Here is a 12552-nt window from a genome sequence, read left to right as displayed (position 1 = left end):
AGATCTCACTAGGGATGGCCACCCACTGAGGGTGGTGCAGCGGTTCTCCCATGTGGGTGAGCACTAGGTCCAGGATGTTTGAGCCCCTTGTGGGTGTGTCAACCAGCTGGTCCAGGGCATTGGAGTTAACAGAATCTGGTTGCTCTAAAATTACAGAGTGCTTCATCAAGAAGTAGAGTCTTTCAAAGATGACCCAGTTGCAATGTCTCAGACTACTGTTGAAAGCTTCATTGTTGAGTTTTGTTAGACTGTGTATTTTTTATTTATTTTTTTTATTTAGATGTCGTAATGCAAATGTGGGCAGGTACTCACTGACTGTATCAGGTAATCATTCAAAGGAGCTTATATTGACTAGGTTGAATTTAAGAATCCAGTCAAGTATGAACTGAATATTTGCAGTTTTAGCACTTGTACAGATATGTTGGGAGAAGTTATACAGATTTATTGTGCATTTGGGGCTGGTTGTGTTGTTGAGCTGCCAGTCTTTATTAAGCTCCCCAAGTATTAATTGTTTCAAGATGTATGTTATGGAATATCCTGAACAGAGTCTATTCAGCTGCTCTGGTATTATCTGCTGCTGCTATATACAGTGTTACATTACTTATGCTTTTATAATTATTTATTTTTAGTACTGTGATGAGAAATTCTGTGTTGTTAAAATCTGGGATATTTTGAGGGCATGGGGTTATTTCTAGATTATTTTTATACATTACAGTAATTCTATCTGCTCTTTTATTTATCCTGTCCTTTGTGAGACTATTATAGATTGATTGGGTAACTTCCTAATAATTTATTTCGGATGGCAAGTATGTCACGGTTATAAAAGTCTATACAAGCATGTGTATCTTATATTTTGCTATAGTTGCATCAAAGATTCATGTTTAGTAGTGACAGGGCATTACTGTGGATATGAGGAAGAGTTACCACAGCTGAGATAACTGTGGGTATTATAGTTTGGCCAGGGTTGTACTGCATATATCCACTAAGTATCAAAGTAGATGTTATATGTTGATATGAAGGCAGCCATTTGTGTTTATATTAAATATTCATGTTAAGTGTTTGTGTTATATAATTAGGCCTGGTGTATCTGTATTTGTAGTTGTTGGTTAAAGTTGTGCAGTGTATTCTAGGAGATATAGTTAGCATGTATCTGAAATTGCAGTGTTTGTGGAAGCATTACGGTATACAGGAGTGGTGTGATTAAAGGGTGTGATGTGTGACAGCTGTGTGTTTGTAATAATAGTAGTAGAGTATATAAAAAAACATGTTAATGTTGTGATATATATTCTGAAAGAAAACTTTGTGCTGGGAAAGAATGACTTTTTTGTAGTCAGTTCATGCTTAAGTGAACAAGTGCATAAGAACTGCTAAGCTACACACTCTTTGTTAGCAGTTGGATAACTTGTAATAATAATATGTTTATATTTGTTCCAAGTGAAATGACATAAATTGGTGGATGTAGGTCATAATCAGTTTACAGCATATGGCAAAGCTGTAGATTTATGGACAGAAAAAAACATGAAAGGTGTTAAAGGATTGTATGTAAAAGTGTTATAGGAATGGAACTTTGCTACTGAAATATAAAATGAAAATTCTGTGGTAGTTCAATTTCAAACTGATAGCTTAGATGTTATGTGTGTGTTATTTTGACTAGAGATTATGTGTGAATTTCTACAGTTATGTGTATGTCTTTAAGAGGGTTTGAAAATAGATGGAGTTGTGGGTGGATAACAGTTCATTTAAAAGTATGTTATGGGGTGATTGGGAGTGAGAGGGGAAGAGAGGGGGGAACAAAATGAGCAACAGCTACCATTCTGGGAAGGTCTAATCAGTATGGGCATGCACAGTGTGAAGAACACAGAAGCTGTAAGTAATCACACGGGTACTGCAGTAGAGATTACTTCTGCCTCTAAAATATAAATATGGAAAAACATCTAAACTACTGCTTAAAATATTTTAGCAGCATTATAGCCGGTAATCAAGTAAGTTAAATAACCCACCTTCTCTTGTCTTGCTTATGCTGTTAGGGGAAATAAGTTATCCAGAAATAAGAAAGACATTAGAGCAGCCTGTCTGAGGTGCTCAGAAAAGATGTAAAACAGTTAAGATTTTTAAAAATTCAAAGGGGTAGGTAACAGTATGTCATGCACATACAACTATTGTGCCAGAATGACTTTAGATAGCCTAGATCCCTAAAATGGGACAAATGAGGGAGGAATAGAAGGGTGTAGTATTTTAAACATCATGGTCAAGGTTGCTCCCGTTTTTGACTCAAATGTCTTGTAGTGGCTTTTAAAAAGGTAAGGCAGTGACAAACCTGAATATAATTGCCTATGGGGGAGTTTATGCAGTTCACCAAAGCTACCTGAGAGTTGGTCAGAGGAAAGGAAAAATCCAAGACTCAGAATATGATCTGCTGTGTTAAACATTGATTTTTTGCACTCCTGAACAGCTCAGTCTGTTCTGCTGCTGTGTTACTTATTGTACTGATTTTCACTGCCTTATAGTTACATTTTATTGCTCGTTTTCTTCTGCTGTGCGTCATTAAACTAAAAACTATTGTTGCTTGACTTTAAGTTGCTGTTTTTGCTCTCCATACCTCACTCACACTACATACTTGTTGTTTAGCAAATCCTCTAAAGCTAGCTATGAAAACAAAATTGCTGCAGATTCTAAAGACAACAACAAGGCATTCTATAGTTATGTCAAGAATCTACACAGAAATACTCAGGTCTGCTCTGAGTTACAGCACAATGGCAATACATATACAGAACCCCATTTGGTATGTACCTCAATAGACACCTACAACAACTGGAAAAGCCACAAAAATGCCTCACTAAGAGGATCTTAGGCCTTAGATACATGCCCTATATGGACAGATTCCAACAACTCCAGCTATACTCTGTCTCTTAGCACCTACTTAGAGGCGATCTCTGCTTGACCTACAAAGCCATGTCTGACCCAGAGCTGCAGGATATGCTGCACCTAAAGAAATCCCAATCACTCCATGCCACATGCTCCAGGGACTTAAACCTCATTACCACAATAAACAGAACATGCTGGAGGGACAGGTTCCTAACCCAGAGACTTTCAATACTCTGGAACAAACTTCCCTTTCACATCAAGCAGAGGACTTTACTGGCCCTCTTTAAGAGAAATCTTGATGAGTGGATGGGCAATAGGAAGTTCATCCTGGGGATCACTTCAGTAGCTTTGCTTGACAAGGGCACTGTGAACTAATTTTGGGTGGCATGATGTCAGGGAATCTTCTTGGGCTAGGCTTATATAGGCTCCAGGGACATTAGCCTAGTACACACATATGAACCTATGAACCAGATTTCGATCTGCTGAATTGAGACTTGTGTGGTCACACTCAAGCTCTGATTCTAGCCAGCTTACATTAAGAGGGCCCCTGCACCTTGTTTCAGAAGTGTGTAGTAGGGAGTTGTTTGAGTTGGAGTTTGTTGCTAGAAGGCTCTGTGTGGGAATCCCTAACTGGTGATTGCTTTTTTCACCCTAAAACTCACTGGTATTTAAGCCTTGCTTTTGCACGGGCTTGCACGACATGCACTAATGCGCAGTTGTGGTTACTGTTTATTTATTTATTTGACATTTGTTAACCAGGTTAGTCCATCTGAGCCAATGGCCCATTTTGAGTGGAGACCTGAGGAGAAAAGTTCCAGCAATACAAACATAAAAACATAACATAGTAGGCAGTATACAAAACCCAAGAAAAACAATGCAGCAATAGAACAAGGACAGGTTTTTGAGTTCAGAAAGTAGTGCTTGACTTCAAGTTTTAAATCAGCTGGAACTAGTGATTCTACGAATGTGAGGTGGTAGCCAATTCCACACAAGGGACACAGAGGAGAGGAGTAGAGGAGTTTACAATATGTTTTGTTGGGTTTATAAATGTCTAGTAGGTGCTGAACGTAACTATGTAGAAACTGGGTTGGAGTATAAGGGGATACTAAGGTAGAGAGTGATGGGCAGGCTAGTGGTTTGTTGAGTAGGGAGTGTGTGAGCTGCAGGTGGGCAAGTAGTAAGAGCTGACAGAATTCTAGCCATTGAAGCTGTTTCAGGGCAAGACAATGGGATTTATAAGGCTGGTTACTGGCGAATCTGGCTATGTTATTGTAAACTTGTTCTAGTTTGGAGAGAAGGTTTGTCTGGAGGTGAGTTAGGATAGAGAAGGCGTAGAGGAGACATGGAAGGAGATAGGCTTGGGCAAGGGTGGGTTTGGAGTTGGGAGCAAGAAATTTCTTATTCCTTTAGAGGAGACTCAGTTTCATGTTAGTTTTTTTGATACAGTGTTGGATATGTATGTCAAATTTGAATTGGTCATCGATTATTGTACCCACTAACTTAGAGGAGGTTACAGAAGCAAAGCTCTGCTCACTAAATTTTCCCTTAGTAGTGGTCTGTGGTCAAATGGAGGTTTTTGCAGTTGTGCTCCATTTTTCAGTATATCAACTAGCACAGTCTCCGAGGTACACACACTAGTCCTACCCACCTGCGCTAGTAGTCCAGTCTCTCACAGCCTCCCCAACTGGTCATTTCTGGTCAAGCCCTGTTACTGACCATACCATTACCTAGTACTATGGAAGGACAATTTCACATCATTTGTCCTGCCACTCTGGTCCTCTTAGGCATCCTGAAGCAATTAAGCAATTGTCTAATGTACACTGGCAATCTACTTCTTTTAACACACTACTTCAACATGCGAGAGGTGCATCTATATAAAAAGAACTTAGAATCTAGGATCCCTTGCTCACCATTCAGTACATCTGACACTAAGCAGGTTGTCAGCACACACATCTCACCACCTTCACCATCCATGCAAACAACACATAACCCTTCATATGGTCCTCTCTAAAAACCTACCCAAAGCACAGAGGCCTCCCAAACTCAAGCACACCACACATAGTACACTTGCAGATAATCACAGTAGACATAAAGGTACATGCACCAGTGTCTCACAAAGTAAACCCTTAATGTGTAACACAAAACCAAATGTCCTGGTCATAGTTGATTCTATCATGAGACACACAGATGTGCCATTCACCAGGTTGGATAAGGAGAAGGTCACTGTTAACTGTCTTTCTGGTGCCAGGATCTGACACATCATGTACACATTCAAGTCTCTCAGCAACAAGTACTGTTATGACTCTGTCATAGTCTATGTTGGCGTGAATGACTTGAGACATACCTCTCTGGATTATATGAAGAGAGACATGATTGAGAGTTTTGATTATGTATCTCATGAGTTATGTTCCTTGCCTTAAACAGCATACTACACTCACCTAGAATGATGCCACAATACAAACAAAAGATGATTAACTTCAACCTAGCTTAGTTTCTGATGTCACTCCAATGGTATCCAGATCCTGTCAGCCTGATATGATATGGTCGATAGACCTCGATGCTTTGCCAGGGACAGTCTACTCCTGTCAACACTAGGATTTTGGCTACTGACTAAGTCTTTTGCCTCCCCATAGTGCCTTTTTAGGCAATGTCACAAGAACAAAATTTCCATGGGAAATCTATCCTCAAAACTAACATCATGGTTATGCTGCTAAACACTAGGAGTCTAAACCTAAAATTGCACTCACCAGAAGCTGTCCTCACCTTGGAGGATGCCAACGTCTGTGCAGTCAGAGAAACCTGCTTCAAAACAGTAGAAAGCACTCCAGCCATACTAGGTTGCAATGCCTTCAACTCCTGTAGACCTCAGAATGAGAATTGGAAAACTAAAGGAGGAGGTGTATCAGTACTCATCAAAAACAAATACACTTCCAGATTTGTTAAACTGAATGAGTCCCTTGAACTACATCAAGTACAACTCACCACAGGAAAAAAAACTCTCCAAGTTATTGCCAGTTATAGGACACCCACATTGCATATCTGGACCTACTGGAGCCAGTCAATGTACAACCAAATACCCTGGTGTTGGGGGACTTCAACTACCCATCCATAAATTGGGCAAACTGTACCTTTACCAATGCATTCGCCCAGAGATTTTTGAACTTTGTAAACTCAAATGTCCTGGACCAGTTAGTTGACAGCTCCACAAGGGGTTCAAACATTCTGGACCTGGTGCTTACAAACATGGGTGATCGTTTTATCACTCCATGTGTACAGTCCTCCCTGGTGAGATCTGATCACAGGTTAGTGACATTAGAAGTAACAATCACGTCTGTCCCACCTGCAGCTGAAACAAGGCTAAAAGCTAACTACAACCTTCTAATAGTCAGTATTAGTAGCTTAATATCTCCGGCCTCTACTGATGGAAAGGATACCTATGCTGGGATTTACACCAAAGCCTTATATAAGCATCTACACAATTGCATCAACTCAGTTGTACTGGGCAGAATCAAAATAAGTTCCTCAAGATAAAACAAACCTGCTTGGTGGACATTTGCCATGAAAAGGCTATATAATAGCAGAAAGAAACTGCCAGCTAAAAGCAGTAAGGTGCAGTCCTCTAATTCAAAGCACTCCATCTTCTGCTTAAATAAGTAAATAAGACACCTAGTAAAGAATCTAAAGCTGACTACAAGTCCAAATTGGCCACCCTAGCTAAGAGCAATCATAAGGCATTCTTGAGGTACGTCCATAACTTCAAAGGCAAATTCCAGATTTGTGCAGAACTTGTAGTGAATGGGACAACATATACTGAACCTGTGGATATTGTAAACCTGCTGGTGGAAAGGTTCAGTGAAAATTTCTCCCCCTTGTGTCTGCCTCATATACCACAAGATGTCCCTCCTACATGTTCTCCCCCTGTAATCTTTAAGGGACAGGTCCTTAACACCCTTTCTAAAGCCAAAAACACAGCTTCTATGGGACTAAACAATATCCCTGACTCTGTTCAATATTGCTTAAAACAGGAGCTAGCTGCACTGCTGGGTACCCTTTTCAACCACAGCCTAAGCACTGGGTATGTCCTTGCAGACTGAAAAACTGTTACTGTCATTCCCCTACATAAGGGTGGTCCATCCACTGACCCTAGAAACTATAGATCCATAAGTTTGACCAGCCCCATCTACAAGGCCATGGAGAGAGTCATCATGGATCTTATCAACAAAGACATAGTTGACCTCCAAACACTAGACCAGACCCAATTTGGTTTCATCAAAGGGAGATTGTTTCTATTGACCTTGGTGGACTTCTTCAAGACAGTCACCAAAGCCCTGGATGAGGGCAAAACTGTGCTTATGGCCTATTTTGACATGACCAAGGCTTTTGACACTGTTCCCTACTCAGGTATCATAGACAAACTTACCCAAATGAATGTAAACCAGTATATCATTAGGTGGGTTGCAAATCGGCTTACTGGTAGAAAACACACAGTTAAATTCGGGTTCTCTACATCCACCAACAAACCAGTAAAAGTAACCAGTGGAGTTTCACAGGGCTTGGTGCTGGGGCCCCTATTGTTTGGAATATACTTTTCAGAAGTACAGGCAAAAACAAAAGGCTTGTGGCTGACAAAGTGTGCAGATGATTGTAAGCTGGCTGCAGTCATAGAATCCCCAAGTGATGTTAACACCCTTCAGGATGGTCTTACTCAAACCAACGACTGGTGCCAAAGTTGTGGACTCAAATTAAATGCAAAAAAGTGTATCATCATCCCTGTTGGTAAGGGAGACATCCCTATAGGTTACCACATTAATAACAACACCCTAAGTACTCAGTCTGTGGTGAGATATCTGGGTCCACAAGTTGACAGCAACCTCTCCTTTTCCATCATGTTTCTTCAGTGGTAAGGAGTGTCTTCTATATTGCCCATCTTATAAGTAAGGGCATTTCCTCCAGGAAAAAGGCAGTCATAACCCCCTGTACTCTTCCCTTACCAGACCAATTATGGAGTACAATGCCCCCTTTGGTATGTATCTCACCAGTCATCTACAGCAATTGGAGAGACCACAGAGCTACCTTACAAAGAAAATTGAAGGTGTTCAACACATGCCTTATGTAGCTAGACTAAAATCCCTGTCTCTGTATTCTGTGTCATACAGACTACTCAGGGGAGATCTATGCCTTCCATATAAGGCAACCTCTTATACTGCTCTGCTGGAAATACTGCAGACTAGATAATCTAATGACACTTGTTGCACTCATTCTAGGGATCTTAACATGAGATTTGACATCAACAGGACTACCTGGAGAAACATATTAATCTCCAAAAGACTTCCCATACTCTGGAACAAGCTACCAATCCAAGTGAAGCAGAGCTCATCATTGACGTTTTTAAGCATAATCTGGATGATTGATTGAGAAACCAGAAATTCAGCCCAGGGGTCCTACCTGTGTCCCTTCTGGAGAGAGGCAGCAGATGTTGAGTTAGGTCTGCTTATAGCATTGATACATGAGGGAAATGGGTTAAAACTTGGCTAGGCTTAAAGTGCCCCAGGGCCATTAGCCTAGTAACATCCTATGATCCTATGATCTTATGACCTGATCAGCTGTGTAAACCCCTGGATTACACAATTAATACTTAAAACTGGTCTGCTGTTTTCACCTACATTGTCAGTATATATTTGGAGAAATTTTCCAGTATGACAAAATTTTCTGTAGGTAGTCTTAGTTGTAAAACTGATTCTAAATCAAAGATCTTTTGTGAAATGTTGAACAACATCCAACAATAATATTTTGTTATTCAGGGGTACAATTATTTGCCAAATAAACATTATTACATCCACAGTTGCTGCACAGCAAGTCAGCATTTGAAAATACAACCATTTGCAATTAACTTAACAGACATCCATATTTGCAGTGCTGATATCTGGAAACATAAATATATATCATAATATAAAACCTCAATGGTAAATAATTCACACCAAATATAATCTGAATCTGAAGAGATCAAAAGGATCAGGATGGAAGCAATGTATAACAATTTCTATAACTAGTGATGCATTTGCATTTTGAAAACAGTTGTTCATTGATATCTAGAGATCTCCATCAATGTTCTTCTAAGCTCATGAAAATTATTGTAACACTATTGAGACAATAAACCTCAAACCAACTGCCTTCCTGTTAGGGGACTTAATTACCCAAGCACTGACTGGCGCATTTACTCCTCTAAAAAATAGTTGGGTTCAGTATTTCTTAGACTTTATTGATATCAATGCACTGAAACAGACTGTAAAACTACCAACTAAAGACTCGAACATCCTTGACCTGGTCCTTACCGACGTAGTCCTCCACCTGCATACTGCACTACTTCTCCTCATCCCAGGTTAAATCTGACCACAAACAGGTCATCTTCTCTGTCAAGCCTAGTTTTACTATCCAATCAACAAGCGACCATCTTTAAGGACTTATTCAGGGCAAATCTACTTCACTTTTAGAAGACATAAGCAAAATCCCCAAAACTCTGAGAGTTGCCATATCCACTTTCACCTTTTACCTGCACCTACACAGCTATATTGAAAAGTCAATACCCATCCATTCAATTAAGAAACACTGTTACTCTGGCCTTTTTTTCTGTTTTACTCTTGACTCACCAACATGAATCTAACAGATGTCCCAACATGGATGACACTACTATGTAAACAGCTGATGAATCTAGGATCCCTACAGTTCCCCACTGAAACCCAGCCACCCCAGCAAGATAAGCCAGATTTCATGAAAAGTCACTTTCTCCACTTGTGGATCAACCAACGCAAGGACTGGAACAAAAATGGACATGAAGCCAGACATACACAGCAAAAGATCTAGGTTTAGGGACCTAGATAAACTAATAAAAAGACTTGGTCTCTGAACTACAATGAAATCTCCCATAAAATCATTCTAAACAACAAGAGAATCCACAGAGTTCTGTGTCTAATAAAGATCATTGCTTGGATGGACTTTCATGAAGACCTCCTGAACAAATGGATGCACTTCCGTGGAAATACAGAGCTGTGCTATCTGGAGCTACTGATCACATATAATTTTAGGAACCAGAAAAACCACAGAAAGCACCATGATGGATTTACAGTCCAAGATTCCCAAAGAGATAGAAGCTGAACACAGACTATGCATAATAATGGCCAAAGTAAAGAAACATGAACAGTTGCTAGAAAAAAATAAAGAAGTTTATAGAATCATAGGAGGTTACTAGGCTATTGGCCCTGAGGCTGTTATAAGCCTAGCCAAGTCAGCACCTGATGCCCCTGTCCAGTAGTGACAAAGGTGGAATCCCAGGGGTGTATTCTTTGTTTCCCATCCAGTTATCCAGGTTGTGCTTAAAAATGGGTAAAGAAGTACTCTGCTTGATGTGGAGAGGGAGTCTATTCCACAGAAGGGGGAGTCTCTGGGACACAAATCTGTCCTGCCAACAAGTCCTGTTGATGTCACAGACCAGGTTGAGGCTGTGCATGTGGGTTGCTCATATGTAGCTTGACTTGTGGATATGCAGCACTCCTACCAAGGAGGGGTCCTTGATTGCCTTGTGGTCAGACAGAGGTCACCTCCGGGGAGTCTGTATGAAACTGAGTAGAAGTAAAGGGCTTTTAGCCTATCTGTGTATGGTAGATGTTTGAGCCCATGGATTCTCCTGGTGAGGAACCTCTGTGGTCTCTCTAGCTGCTGCATGTGCTTTGTGAGGTACATTCTGAAAGGGGCATTGCACCTAATAATGGGCTTTGCAAGGGAATAGTACAGGGATGTTATGACCCCCTTGTCCCTGGATGAGATACCCTTACTTATGAGGTGGGCAATGTAGAAGGCTTTTCATACAGCGGAAGCAACATGGTGGTCAAAAGTCAGGCTGCTATCAACCTGGGTGAGCAAATCCCTCATGACTGATTGCATGCTTAGGACATTGTTATTAATGTGATAATTTGTGGGGTCTAACTCTCCCCAATGAGGATGATGATGCATTTTTTGGTATTCAGCCTGAGGCCATGTTCCTGGCACCAGTCATTTGTTTGAGTGAGACCCTCTTGGAAAATGTCCACATCACGAGAGGAATTGATACAGCACCCAGCTTGCAGTCATCTGCAGACTTGGTCAGCCATAACCCACTGGTTTTGGCCTGTACCTCTTAAACGTATATCCCAAATAACAGAGGGCCCAAGACCAAACCCTGGGGTATGCTGCTTGTTACAGGTCTACTGTTTTAGGTGGCTTCCCCTATTTTGACTAGGTGGGTTCTCCATCAGTGAACCAGTTTGCTACCCATCTAGTAACATATGGATTGATGCATAGTTGAGAGAGTTTATCTATTATGCCTGAGTGGTAAATAGTGTTGAAGGCTTTGACCAGGTCATGGTAGGTGGTGTGCACCATCTTCCCCTTGTCCATGGCTATGGTGACTGTCACAAAGAAGTTGGCCAAATTTAACAGACATAATCTTCTCCTGACGAAGCCAAGCTGTGTGGGATTGAGTGTTTGGAGGTTGCCAATGTCCTTGTTAATGATGTCCATGATAATCTGTTCCATGGCCTTGCAGATCAGGCTAGCTAGGCTGATGGGTCTATAATTTCCTGGATCGGTGGACACTCCACCTTTGTGTAAAGCGATGACAGTGGCTGCCCTCTACTTAGCTGGGACAAAGCTAGTAGTCAGGCTTTGGATGATTAGGGTGACTAATGGTGCTGCAGGTTCCTACCTGAGTTCATGTAGGACACAGCCTAGTATGTTATCAGGTCTCATGGAGGCTGTATTTTTTGCCTTTGAGAGAGCAGTGATGACCTGTTCCCTAGATATAAGGGGAAGGGGGCAGGTACTGGGGATGTCCTGATTTACTGATGGGCAGGACAGAGGGGTGAAGTTTTTGCTGAATCTCTCAGCCAACAAATTTGCTATATCAGATCTGGGTACTTCCTTTGAAGTTGCGGACATATGTGAAGAAGACCTTATGATTGTCTCTAGTAGATGAAGCCAATATGGACTCGAAGTTTGCTTTGAAGGATTTCACTACTGCACTTATTTGCTTTGTTGAATAGGACCAACCTCCCATGGCTTGGCATCAGCACTGATTCAACATCTCCACCAATACCATACTGATCACTATAAATATAGAGGCTCTCTGCATAGTGCTATCATTGAGTTCAGTTAAAAATTTCAGTTAACATTGATCTGAAGAAGTCTACAGCTTGAATATAGTTTAGTATATGAAAGTGCTTATATTTCACTTTTTGGCTGAATAAAACCCCAGAAACAGCCTACAATGAAAGAAGAAGAGGAACCCACCATAGAAGAAGTAAGAACTGCCTTTAAGAAAATGAAGTCAGGCAAAGCAGCAGGCTGAGATAAGGTCACAGCAGACATGATCAAGATGTTGAGTGAGTTAGCACAGAAATGGCTCCAGGGGTCCTCTTAGCAGTGCGGAGAGATAGGCGTATCCCAGGTGACTGGAGAACATGCATACTGGTGCCAGTGTAGTAAAACATTCACAACTGTGGGAAGTATAGATGCATCAAACTCCTGACTGATAAATTAGTACTCAGAGTGGTAGAAAGTAAAGTGGGAGATGAGCAGTTCAGATTCAGATCAAGGTGAGAGACAGATAGTTGACAAGAAGCTAAAGATGACAAAGAAGTTCAACTGGGTATTCCC

The 12552-nt window shown here is 41.0% G+C and overlaps 1 protein-coding gene across 1 annotated transcript in view; it reads right to left on the bottom strand.

Annotated features, from left to right (window-relative positions):
- The window catches only part of LOC122816350 (scavenger receptor cysteine-rich domain superfamily protein-like), a 1565493-nt gene that overhangs the window by 1329852 nt on the left and 223089 nt on the right, over positions 1 to 12552 (bottom strand). The gene's annotated exons all lie outside the window — the stretch shown is intronic.

Source organism: Protopterus annectens, chromosome 1.part1 (assembly GCF_019279795.1).
Source record: "Protopterus annectens isolate FY-2018-M chromosome 1.part1, PAN1.0, whole genome shotgun sequence".
NCBI classification, from domain to species: domain Eukaryota; kingdom Metazoa; phylum Chordata; order Ceratodontiformes; family Protopteridae; genus Protopterus; species Protopterus annectens.
Note: the sequence above shows the minus strand (reverse complement) of the source record. Positions and strands in the feature narration are given on the sequence as shown.